The sequence below is a fragment of the Saccopteryx bilineata genome, chromosome 7 (genome assembly GCF_036850765.1).
Source record: "Saccopteryx bilineata isolate mSacBil1 chromosome 7, mSacBil1_pri_phased_curated, whole genome shotgun sequence".
Classification (NCBI taxonomy): Eukaryota; Metazoa; Chordata; class Mammalia; order Chiroptera; family Emballonuridae; genus Saccopteryx; species Saccopteryx bilineata.
In genome coordinates this window covers 99,390,919-99,402,992 of record NC_089496.1, presented here as the reverse complement: position 1 = coordinate 99,402,992, position 12,074 = coordinate 99,390,919, and the positions used below count along the sequence as shown (strand labels likewise).

The window sequence follows — 12,074 nt, the reverse complement described above, 5'->3', positions numbered from 1 at the left end:
TCGTTGGCTTGTGCTGATGTCACCTCACCAAGATGTGACATGGAACTACAACAGAAAGCTAGGGGGAATTTGCTGTGAGGGTGGAGGAGAGCAGAGTTGCAGTTCTGTTTTTAATACTTGAGAGCACGTGGGGCACGAGACCGGAAGTCAGGAACCTGCTGTTCTATTCTTGGCACTGCAGTGAGTGCCCTTGGGCTGGTCACTTCCCCTCCATGCGCCTCGGTTTCCTCATTTTACAAAACCAACGGGAGCATCTCCGACCCTCCTCCCTTTGCTTCTGAAGAGCCTGTGATTCCAGCTCGGCCTGTGACCGCGAGTGAAGAAACCAAAGATTTGGTTTCGTTTCATCACTTGGGCCCCTCAGCACTTCCCAGTTGGGGCTGGGAACCGGACTGGGTGCTCACTGACCAGGTCTGAGAGTCAGGGAGGTGGCCCGCAGCCTCTGCGGTCGAAACCTCGCCCAGGAAGAGGGTGGGCAGATGCTGGCCGGGTGAAAGCTTTATCCTGCCACCTGAGGGCTGTGATTGGCACCCCGGCAACGAGGCCTATTCAGACTGGAGCTTCAGCTTTGGGGCGGAGGGGGGCTCAAGTGTCATTAGCAACTGTTTTTGATCAATAGAAACAAGTGAAAGCAACAACTAAGAACGTCCATTTGCTGGCAATTTCCATCGTTTGTGGCATTTAATTAGCATAATTGATCGGCCCTGGACCTTCTTTACCTGAATTGAAAAATACATCACTGCCTCCCCCACACACCACCCCAAGACATCTGAGAAATGTTCTTTTTTATATAATGAGGTTTTAACGAAAGCCCAATATCAAAACACCATATAATACTTTTATCTCATTGAAGACATTTGATGCTTATTACAATATGATTGCTTTAAGGTTTATTTTGATTTTTTTTTTTTTTTGCCCAAGAGTGTAGGCAGAGCCTTGCTGCTCAGATAATAACAAAGAAACCTTAAACATGAAAAAAAAAACCATGCACACACACACACATGAAAGGTAATATGTTCCCCATTAGTTCCGGTATCATTTCCCCAGGATTACTGCTTTCCAAATATAGCATTAGTTTAAAAATAAAAGGCCATTTACAGTAATGGGACACTCGCTACTGCTTTGGAGCATATGGGCCCTCCATGGGGCTCACACAATAGCTTCATTAAGCAGGACGGCAGGGGAGAGGGTTGCCTTGGAAAACCCCCCAGCATGCCTCCTCAGAGGCCCCCCAGATAGGCCACCTACCCTGACCCAGGGCCCGTGTCTAACAAGCCTCCTAATTCCCCTTTCAGAACTGCTTTGTGTGGCCGTGGCTTCTTCCAGGGATGAAAACATTTTGGAAGTTGACAAGTCATCAATTGGGCACCACCCGGGAAGAGAAGCGACATCCTTGAACTCTGCATTCTGGCCTCCTGCGTGGGACAGAGTGTGGTTACCATCCATGGGAAAGGGGTCCTTTGGGGTTTTGGGGTCCCTTTTGTCCTGGAAGTTTGCCAGGGGCAGCGAAGTGCAGGTGGAAGGTTGAAGTCACTCAGGAAGCACATGTGTCTGAATGCTTGGCTTATTTGACCAGACATGCAACTTTCTTCTTTCTTTCTTTCTTTCTTTCTTTCTTTCTTTCTTTCTTTCTTTCTTTCTTTCTTTCTTTCTTTCTTTTCTTTCTTTCTTTCTTTCTTTTTCTTCTTTCTCTCTCTCTCTTTCTTTCTTTCTTTCTCTCTCTCTTTTTCTTTCTAAGGATAGCTCAAGTCCCTTTTCAGTTGGATGAACCAGTCTAGCTAAGGGACAGGATAGCCATGTACATAGAAGGGCTCTCTCAAGTGTCATGAGGGCCACTCCAGTTTGCTTCCCTGGCCGGGCCAGTGTCACGCACCCCCTGGAAGCTGCCAGCCAGCTGAGGGCCCCTGAACACTCATGTTGCACGTTTGCTATTTTGGTCCAACAATGTAGGTCCCTTCCGGTTTCGGGAGCTGGGCTCCCAGCCTCGCCAAGTACCCAGCCTCGAGAGGTCTCCGAGAGCCAGGCAGCAGGCTTCCAGCCCGAAGGGAGGGAGAAGCTGTTCTGGTTTGAAATCCCCAACCGAATGCCAATCATACTTTGTTGTCAGCGGAGAGGGGCAGTTCAAGGGGGAGTGATGGGAGAGAACGGAGAAGGGGTAACAAGAGCTAAAATTTATTGCCCTGAAGTTTGCCTTCTCGAGAGGCAGGTGGCATTGCCCACTGGGCAGGGGGCTCTTATTCCCTAGGCACTGCCTTCGCCACAGTGAGGGTTCCTTGCATGGAGCCAATTTCTGGTTGATCAGGGGGTCGGCGTGGTGTCTCTACATCCACTTTGGACTTTCAGAATTTGGACCTCATTGTCTGACCTCATTCAGTTACTGCTCTTGGTGTTCTCAATTCCTCCTTGGGGCTCATTCACCCTCGTGCTGCTGGACCACTGGCCGGCACAGAGCAGAGTCTGCTGAGAGAGCAGCCCCTGTGGGTCTAATGAAAGACTCTTTAGAGCAGGGGTCCCCAAACTATGACCCAAGGGCCGCATGCGCCCCCCTGAGGCCATTTATCTGGCCCGCGGCTCTTCTGGAAGGGGCACCTCTTTCATTGGTGGTCAGTGAGAGGAGCACATTGACCATCTCATTGGCCAAAAGCAGGCCTATAGTTCCCATTGAAATACTGGTCAGTTTGTTGATTTAAATTTACTTGTTCTTTATTTTAAATATTGTATTTGTTCCCGTTTTGTTTTTTTACTTTAAAATAAGATATGTGCAGTGTGCATAGGGATTTGTTCATAGTTTCTTTTATAGTCTGGCCCTCCAACGGTCTGAGGGACAGTGAACTGGCCCCCTGTGTAAAAAGTTTGGGGACCCCTGCTTTAGAGGTCTGGAGGGCGGAGCTAGGTCCAGGCTGGGGGAGGGGTAAGAACGGCTTCCTTTTATTGAGCACTTACTATTGACCAGGTTCAGAGCTCAGTGCATCACGTGGTTCTTCCCTTTGGCCCTGAAGGTAGTCTTGCCATGCCTAACTTGCAGGGAAAGGTACCGAGGTGAGGAAAGTTGATTAACTTGCTTGAACGCACACGGCCTGTGAGGGGGCGACAGCCTGCTCCTGCCCCTGAGCCGGGCCACCGTGCTGAACTATGTCCCTAACTGGCTTCCAGTGCTGAGCTCCCAGCAGCAGCTCCGAAGCCCCTTGGAGGAGTATACGAGAGTCAAGCTCTTCGGGAACAGTGCTTAACTTCATGTCACTGCATTTTTCTTGGGACTCGCCTTCCAATATCACAGACATTGAGGGGCTGCTTCTAGCACTGTGATGCCCCGAGGAGACAGACTGGTCTGCTCTGCTCCAGACATAATTCCTGCCCCTCTGAAGCTCACATGGGTGGCCGATGAGAGTGCCCACAAAGAGCCAAAGCGAATGGTTCAAACAGTGGGATAGTTGCCAAGGAATTTGCATCACAAAATGGAGAAGTTAAGAGTCAGGTTAGAGATCACAGACGGGGAAATAGAGATGGAATGCAGGAAAGAGATTTGTCAGGAGTCATCCAGCTGGTTGAGGACAAAACTGGGATTGCAACTCAGAGGTCTCCACACTCCCAGCCTCTTAGTCATTCCTCGGTGGTGGTCAAGAGATGAAGGGGACATGGTGGGTGGCAAACTCCTCTAGGAACCAGGAGCTCTGGTGGGACCTTGAAGGTGTAGAAGCCGGAGACCAGGGAGGGGGTGGGAGGACCCTGCCGTGGGAGGACGCAGCATGCGCAGGACGTAGGGCGTGTGGACACGGAGGGCTGGACAGCAGATAGACTGCATCCCCCACAGCAACTGCACTGATGAGCAGGGGCCGCTGGGAACCCTAGGTGGGGAGGATTCTGGGACAAAAGAACCGGATCAGTTAGCAACATCAGCCAGAACCACGAGAAGGAGGTGACCTCCTGCCACATGCTTGTCACTCTGGCCTAAGGTGAGCTTAAAGGACAGTAACACATGTTAGCTTTTTTGACCTCAGGATTGGGGACTGAAAGGGGGGGTGTCTCACTACTATTTATTAATTCCTCTCTCTTGGACAATTTCCTGCTCACTCTGACTCATCGGGTGCTGATATCAGCACATTTCCCACGTCTGTTCCTGGGGACCCGTCATCTGCCAAGCCCCGGAGGCCCTGCAGGGGAGGCAGTGGGCTCAGCGTCATTGGGGGGGGGGGCGCGGGCAGGGTGTGAGCACAGCTGCCAAGCTCCACAGGCCACGGAAGAGCCTCTTGTCTTGTTTCCTGCATTTCAAATGGTCCCCCACGGCCACTGCGGGGGCTGCCGCCTTTCTGCTGAGTCAGAGCACTTCAGAGTCCGCTCACCTGTAATGAGTGAGATTTTCCGGGAAACACGACCACAGTGGTCGTGGGGGACTGCCCAGGTAGGGCCAGAGGACAATCTGAAAGCCAAAGGTTATGGCTTTTGATCTCAGTGTTGGCTTTGAAATATTCAATGCTCCTCTGGAACCAACTTGGATCAGTGCTGACCTTCATTCTTCTGGGAAAGAGAAAACGTCAGTCTGTCTGGAAGGAGGCTCGGGCAGCTTGGCGGGGGATCCGCGGGGCCCTTTGGATAAATTAGATGGAGTGCAGGTGAGAGGCTGACACACAGGGGCCCGGGGCTCGGGTGGGTACCAAGCTGGGGCTCGGGTGGGTACCAGCCCCCTTGGTCTTAATTCTACATGGTCCCTCTCCAGTCAAAGCAAGAACCTGCGCTAGCTGGTAGCAGAATGAGACTTCTGGGTCAGTGGTCCTTTTCACGTTGCACGTGGTATATTTCCCCACTTCGTGAGTGTAATCTGACCTACCAGCGTGGAAGGCTCGAGAGGTTTTAAACTTGCCCCACATCAAACACGCCCCCTCTCCCACTCAGGAGAAAACCCCAGCCCCTCCGTGGCTGATTCAGAGGGCATCTGATTGTCTAGAACACATCAAACAGCCTAAGTCTCTCTTGTAAAAGTTTTATGGGAAAATCATTGAAGACTGGGCCAGCTGTCCTCCTCTCCTCCTTAAATTCCAAACCCGAGCCGGTATTCCCCATCCCCACGCCCTGGTGCCGCTCCGCTCTGGTGCCGGTGGACCTGCAGGAGCGGCCAGAACATCAGCCCTCTCCTCATTACGCTTGCCGGCCACGGCTTGTGGGATCTAGTGATTTGGACATATTTTATTTAACCAGCTTAGTAAAAGGTAATATTCAGCAGCTGTGATCTATGGCAGAATTACAATTTTCAGGGTCAAGGAGGGATTTTGATATTAGGAGGTTGGGCAGAATTGCTATGAAATCTCATGAGCTGTCTTTAAAAATAAATGAGAAAATAGGTTATCCAAGAGTCATTGTAAGGGAAAAATCAATAGGCAGTGTCTATTCACTTGGGCTATCAAAATCCTTGAAATTTGAACAAAAGTTTCACGTTTAGTGTACTGTAGGTTTTGAAATATCAGCGCTGGAGGCTCGGGGGGTACAAATTCATTGTGCGGTGCATCCGAACGAGGCGGGCCTTGTGAAGCTGCCCACTAAGACGGGGGGATGGCGTCTCCGCGACCAGATTAGACGGGTGCAAAGAGAAAACCGTTTTGTTCGAGGCAGGCGGTTCGCCCATAAACGCCGACAGACACCCACGGTGCGGTGCGGGAGCAGGTGTGGCGGGTGGCAGGTGGCTCAGAGCCCCTTCACCGCTGGTCTCTTCTCCCGCAGGAGGCGTGGAGGTCACCTGTCTTCTGCCCATAAAGGCCATAGTATCTCTGCCCTCCGATGGGAAAAAATAATAATTTTACAAATTTCCTAGTTGTAAAAGCTGGGTTGAGCAGGTCATCTAGAATTACAGACGTTGTCTCTCAACCGTTCACTCTCAACCCATAAAATGTGTTTTGTTTTGTTGTTCTCCCTAGTGTTACAAATGTGTCTTCAAATCCTTGGCATTGAATCGGCTCAAATCAGCCCAACCAGCCGAGGCTGCCTTACCCCTCCAGGCCTCCAGGGGACGCAGTCATTGCCAGGGAACAGCCGGGTCTCTCTCCCCGGCCTGTGAGCTCCCGGCAAGGCAGACGCCCTGCTTTGTGGTTCAATGCGTGTTTTCTCCCCCATCGCTGGCCTCATGTCTGACAGCTAAGTGTTGAAAAGTTGTTTTAAAACATTTTTTAAGATGAGTATTTTTTTTTAATACATGAAGAGATGAGTGTGTTCCTTTTATTGATCTAAGACATTTCTGAAGTATTTTAAGGCCATAATCGTAAGGAATCTTTAAAAAGAAAATTAAGCCTGAGCAGGCAGTGGCGCGGTGGATAGAGCGTCGGACTGGGATACCTAGGACCCAGGTTCGAGACCCTGAAGTCGCCAGCTTGAGCACGGGCTCATCTGGTTTGAGCAAAAGTTTACCAGCTTGGACCCAAGGTCACTGGCTCGAGCAAGGGGTTACTCGGTCTGCTGAAGGCCCGCGGTCAAGGCACATATGAGAAAGCAATCAATGAACAACTAAGGTGTCGCAATGCGCAACGAAAAACTGATTGATGCCTCTCATCTCTCTCTGTTCCTGTCTATCCCTCTCTCTGACTCTCTGTCTCTGTAAAAAAAAAAAAAAAAAAGAAAAGAAAATTAAAATATAAACACCAAAATCCTCTACCCCCAATAGTATTTGTGCACCATGATGTCACAGCAGCTCATTCAATCTATGATGGCACATCGCATGCCTGGTTGTGCTCTCTGGGGTTGACCTAACCGAATTCCCATACCAGTCCCGGAGTGGGGGGTATGCTCCCCACTTTACCATTTAGGAAACCTTGGGCTCAGTGAGGGGAGGAGCAGGTGACCCCAGCTCACCAGCGAGGGGATCAGAGCTCACATCTGGATCTGCGATCACTCTTGCAGAGCCATCTCCCAGAGCAATTTAAGAAGAAGATGAAGAAGAAAATAAAAAAAAAAACCTGTTTTCAAAAGCAATCTTCAACTTGATCCTTCTAACTTTAATCCCTAAAAAAAAAAAAAAAAAGACAATGTCTATATTCATAGTACAGAAACAAAAGCAAAGCGCTGACCTGAAGATTTGTAACTCCCTTCAATCAGGGAGAAAACGAGAGTAAGATAAACACATCAAATGCAAAAGACGGAAATAGCACACTCTGGAATTAGGCATTTTATTTAACTCATCAAATAATACAAGTCAGTCCAAGACACAACAATTAAAATGTATTGTGCTTACAATAGGTAGAACCACACTTGCAAAAAATCTAATAAAAACTAATGTTTTTTAAATAAATTACTTTGTGGAATTCAGCAAATAAATAGATTTGCACAGAAAATAACCCTGTGAATATTAGAGAGAAAAGAAACAAAACTGTGAGGTTCCAGGAAGGAAGCTTCGTGGAGGGGGGGGGACCGGAACTTGAAGCTGATGTGTGCACAAGATGTAAGAAACAGCAGCACATTAATGAAAACTAACAACAGACACTCTCACTCCTTCCCCGCATCCCCTTGGTTTTAGGAGCCATCTCGCCCCAACCCCGAGACAGTCTCCAAGCCCCACTCCCGACACCCACAGTCTAAGTGATCCAGATAATGTAATCGCACCATCATTAGGAACCATGAAATTGCAATTCCTCGGGGAAGGAGCGCTGTTGCTCACTTACACAGAGAAGAGCGATTAATTAGCAGATCTCAGTTTAAAGTGACGATGTTCTACAGGGGTTCTAATCCCACTCCAGAGCGGCACTCAGGCCTAATGAATTATCTGGAAGAAGCTAAGCTGAAGCCAGACGACATCACACAAAATGAAATGAAGTGAAATGAGATAAACTTAAAAAAACCACAAACTTTAAAATGATAGAGCGACCCCCCCACCATCAGGCAAAAGCCATAGAAGAAGCCAAATGGGGTTCATCTAATTTTTCCTCTCTCCAGAAATGACACCGATGAGGACACAACCAGGATTCCAATTGAGGCAACTTGACCCAAACGACTCACTCATTCATCCATTCCATCAATGTTATATTAAAGTGACAGCACTTTTATAGACTATGATAGGCTGCTACTTTGGATTCATTTAACCTGGGACAGTTGGGTCCTCAAACATCAGGCAAGGCAGATAGAAGGCTGCACCTGAGCCCCCAAAGAGGGTAGCTTTGGACACAATTCTGACATGGCGATATCTTCCCTCTGAAAGTGGAATGGAATTTTTACCGTTCTCAAGATGACGACACCTTTCAACGCAGACCTGGTTGGTACCTACCCTCCTCGGTGCTGGTACCTTGGCACTGAGTGCGGAAATCCCAGGCCGCACCGGAGAATCAAATGGATGGTGCCGAGCTCAGCCAGCGGTCTGTGCGTACTGCAAGGCGCTCGGGCCAGCTGACATCTTTGTTTCATAACCTGCTTGGATTCCAAACTAAATCTCTCTGGGCGCTGATGCCTCTATTCTGAACGTCTGGGGGCTTTTAACAGGGGCTTCAGTCCTAGGCCATAACGCCCTTGAAGAACTCCTTGGGGAGAAACTGCCTTAACAATGGTGGTTACACCTGTGTGTGTGTGTGTGGGGGTTGAAACCCCTCTTAAGAAAGAAGGGCTGTGACTCCAAGGCCGAGGATTGGCAGCACACACTGGATTTTAGATCTCTCGTGGGTCTCTCCAAGTGCACATTCACCACGTGCCCGTGAGCGAGGGACGGACTAGCACAATGTTAAGGTTTGATTTCCTGATTGGGAAATGGGTGCCCAAGAGGAAAGTGGCTCATCCAGGCAGGGCTGGCTCCATGAGTCGTGAGATCCAAAGCAAAACAAAAATGTGGAGTCCCTAGTTCAAAAAGAAAATATGCTTTTTCCTTTTTTCCCTAGGCTCTCCGTCTCTCTCGCTCTCTCTCTCTCTCTTTTGTGGTGTTTCGAATTTCCTAGTCAATGTTGTTCAAAGTAAAGTCAAAACTTTAAATTATTAGCATGAACTGTACCGTTCATTTTCATATTGTGCAACGCCAGTTTACAAGCAAATATCATAATACCTGAATTTAATGCACACGTGAAATCATCCAAGTCATGCACTGTATTTTGTTACTCATCCTAAGAGAACGCCATGAATAGGCCGAGGAAACGAGCCGGACTCAGGGAGGTTGGGAGAAGGGGATCCCCCAGGCTTCGGTGGCCAGTGGGGAGCCCCCCAGGCATGGGGGTTCTCCCAGGGGCAGTGCAGACCCCACAGGCGCTGGGACCTGCCTTGGGACTTGGGGCACACACCTGCACTTGCACCCAAGGCTAGCCATTGGGGTCCTCTCTTTCCCTACCCCTTGTGGCTGGATGAACACGCCACCCCAGGGAGGAGACTGTTGCAGCCATGCCCCAGCCCCAAATGCTCTGGAGTGCACCTGCCTGATCCTGCCCCTGCCCATGCCTGTGTCCGGGTGGAGGACAGGCTGGAAGCAGCTGCAGGGTGGAGGTGGGGAGGGGAGAGCCTTGTGGAAGTGGGGCTCCAGGGGCAGGGGAGCAAGCAGCTAAGAACCATATCCCAGAAGCAGGGAGGTGGTAGGAGGTAAGACTGCATGTGAGAGGAGGCCTCAGGGCACCTCCTTCAGGGTCCAATGACTCATTGGATTCCTGTTACAAAACACAATTACCAAGACAAAATTATTAAGGATTTTAAGAGAGTGACTGCAGAGCCTTTAGCCCCAAGCCTGGGGCCCTCACTTTGTCAGAAATGTTCCCCTTTCATGGCTGAGGACGATTGGAGCTGCAGACACAGAGCTTCCTGAGACTCTCCAGCCTAGCTCTCCCATTTGCTGGGTGAGGAAGCAAAACCTGGGCAGGGTATGACGGCCGCCTGTTGGCTAGAGGCAGAGCCGGGCCCAGAGCCCTGGGACCTGGGACCCAACCAAGCATGGAAGCTACCGGACTTTAGGAAAAGACCAGAGCTCCTGGGCTCTTCTTGCCAGCCTGTTCCTGGGTATGGACTCCCGTCACAACCACAAGGACCCAGGAGCACTTCCAGGGCCCCCCCCACTTCCAGGCCCCCCCACTTCTAGGGCAGCACCCCACTTCCAGGGCCGCCCCCCACTTCTAGGGCCCCCCCACTTCTAGGGCAGCACCCCCACTCCCAGCAGCCTGGGCATTTCCGGAAGTGCCCGCGGGCTCAGTGTCAGGGTGGGGCTCTGATTATTGCTGAGTTGTTTCTCACAGAGTCTTTGGTAGAGGGTGTTGGCTCGCGATGGTGGTAGGTAAGCAGACTGCAGGAACTAGAGGACAGAAAGGCTTTTACCTGGGGACAGTAGCTCAGTCAAGGACAGACCCAGGGTGTCCCTTGCCAATTCCTCGTAGGAGTACAGATCTGACATTCAGGGGAAAAGAGGATCACAGCCAACAGGGACGGAACTGAGTTTTTCTGTTACACTTTGGTTTAAAAACTGTAAGAGGGGAATAGTAGCCCCACTGACCTGAAGGCCAATACTTACTTGCAAGAAGGCCAGAGGCCAGTGGCTGGGCCTTGGCTTCCAGAATGTGGTGCTGTTTGAAGTTGTGCAGAGGAGAGAGGGCTCCCTAGAGGCGGAGGACCTGGAGTCCACTCCTGGCCCTGCCAACAGGTTTGCTGGGTGATCTCGAGCACATCTGCCTTCCCTGAGCCCGTTTCCCCATCTGAAAGCAAGCAGGTGGGCCTAAGTGGTCCCTAAAGCCCATATAGCTTGAGGGTTCTGTGCATCTGAACTCATCTGCCTGGTTGGCTTTTGCCATCCAAACTGCCACCGAGGTGGCTGCACAGAGCTCCTACGTCTTGTCATTTGAAAACCCTGCTCTCTCTGGCTCCACGGCTTTCATCTTTCCTCACAAAAGGGCTCAGGGAGGCCCGTCTGCAGGCCTGGACCGTGCGGATGGCTTTGCTGGGATGCCCTGCTTCTCCTGTCCCCAAAGGCCACGTGACCAGACATCAAAGTTTCCTCACTCTCTGGGGGAGAGTGCCCAAACCAGCCGTGTGCCCAGGTCTGGACTCGGCTTCTATTTCCGCTTCCTGCATGGGGCCCGGAGAGAGGAGAAGAAGGAGAGAGAAGCCTTTGAAACACGTCTCCTGTTCTATTCACTCAGCAATTTACCTCGCTGCTGAGCCCAGCGACACTCCCATGATGAACCCCTTAGCTACGCGGCAAGTTTTTTTTCCCTTTTATGATATTTTGGGTTTCCAATTGCCTGCCAAGTCAACCCTTTATCATTTAATAAGCAGGGAAAAAAAAATCCTCCAAGTCAGTCCCGGAACCCTGGGTCCCAGTAGACAGGGTCCCCACGCCTGTCCCCTGCCTGTTCTGGGACAGTCCTGGATAAGGGGCTCCTGCTGATGGGACTTACCCACAGGCAGGAAAGCAGCAACTTTACTTGGACTCCAATGGGGCAATTTTGCCAATATGGCCATGGAAACTGCTGGGATGTAGGACCACACAGCACTGTCATTTGGAGAGGGCTTTGCCAACCAACTTGTGGCGATGGGGCAGCCATGGTGAGGCAGCAGTGGGAGGCAGCAGAAGCGGGGGGCATCACAGTGTGGTTTCCACATCCTGGGGTCAGACAGCAGGTCAGGATACGGGGAGGGAAAGCGGCTTTCTGGCCTCCAACCCCAGGGCTGTGGCACTACCTTGTCTCCTTATCTGTCTTCTTCACCATGTGTCTTTGGGGCCTAGAACATAGTAGATGCTCAATAAATATTTACTGACCAGAGGCATCAATCTGATTATACCTCTCCTGCTGCAAACAGGGAAGGCTTGATTATTTGGAAGTCCTGGGGATGGTAATGAGCTCATAGAAGCCATCTGGCTGTCCTTGCTCTATAAGTTCTCGGGAGGGGTAGGTTTGGATGAAGGAGAGATAGAAGTTGAGAAGAGAAAGGACCCAGTGTCCCTGCTGTGTCCAGACCCCTGGTAGGGCAGTGTGGGGAGGTTCTGCTCAAGGCACAAACTATCTATTTGGGGTTCTTCCCCAAACGCCCAAGTGTGCATGGGGTGGCCTTGGCATCCCACCCTCAGCAGGGTTGGGACTAGGCTGGAGCAGTGCACTGGGGGAAGCCATCTGCTGGGCCCGAGGTTAACTGCTCAAAATGCACCT

General features: G+C 50.7%; 1 protein-coding gene across 1 annotated transcript in view; it reads right to left on the bottom strand.

The window, feature by feature from the left end:
• The window catches only part of VTI1A (vesicle transport through interaction with t-SNAREs 1A), a 394,338-nt gene that overhangs the window by 20,510 nt on the left and 361,754 nt on the right, over positions 1-12,074 (bottom strand). The window lies entirely within an intron of this gene.